Source organism: Arachis ipaensis, chromosome B1 (assembly GCF_059453495.1).
Source record: "Arachis ipaensis isolate K30076 ecotype BB chromosome B1, ASM5945349v1, whole genome shotgun sequence".
In the NCBI taxonomy this organism is placed as follows: Eukaryota; Viridiplantae; Streptophyta; class Magnoliopsida; order Fabales; family Fabaceae; genus Arachis; species Arachis ipaensis.
The window spans coordinates 74,478,121-74,478,930 of NC_142436.1; the positions used below are offsets into that span (position 1 = coordinate 74,478,121).

Sequence of the window (810 nt, forward strand, 5' to 3'; positions counted from 1 at the left end):
AGCCGAAAATAATAATAATGCAAGGAGGATGCTTGGTGACTTTACTGCACCTAATTCCAATTTACATGGAAGAAGCATCTCCATCCCTGCCATTGGAGCAAACAACTTTGAGCTGAAACCTCAATTAATTTCTCTGATGCAGCAGAACTGCAAGTTTCATAGACTTTCATCTAAAGATCCTTTTCAGTTCTTAACTGAATTCTTGTAGATCTGTGATACTGTTAAGACCAATGGGGTTGATCCCGAGGTCTACAGGCTTATGCTTTTCCCGTTTGCTGTAAGAGACAGAGCTAGAGTATGGTTGGACTCTCAACCCAAAGATAGCCTGAACTCTTGGGATAAGCTGGTCACAGCTTTCTTAGCCAAGTTCTTTCCTCCTCAAAAGCTTAGTAAGCTTAGAGTGGATGTTCAAACCTTTAGACAGAAAGAAGGAGAATCCCTCTATGAAGCTTGGGAGAGATATAAGCAACTGACCAAAAAGTGTCCTTCTGACATGCTTTCAGAATGGATCATTCTGGATATATTCTATGATGGTCTATCCGAGTTATCAAAGATGTCATTGGACCATTCTGTAGGTGGATCCATTCACCTAAAGAAAATGCCTGCAGAAGCTCAAGAACTCATTGACATGGTTGCTAATAACCAGTTCATGTACACTTCTGAGAGGAATCCTGTAAGTAATGGGACGCCTCAGAAGAAGGGAGTTCTTGAAATTGATACTCTGAATGCCATATTGGCTCAGAACAAAATTATGACTCAGCAAGTCAATATGATTTCTCAGAGTCTTAATGGAATGCAAGCTGCATCCAA

At 40.6% G+C, this 810-nt stretch overlaps 1 non-coding gene across 1 annotated transcript; it reads right to left on the bottom strand.

Moving 5' to 3' along the window:
- Positions 1-391: 391 nt before the first annotated feature.
- On the bottom strand, positions 392-499 carry LOC148577048 (small nucleolar RNA R71). The gene has a single exon (XR_015903657.1). It is a non-coding gene; the product is annotated as a small nucleolar RNA R71 (small nucleolar RNA).
- Positions 500-810: the final 311 nt, after the last annotated feature.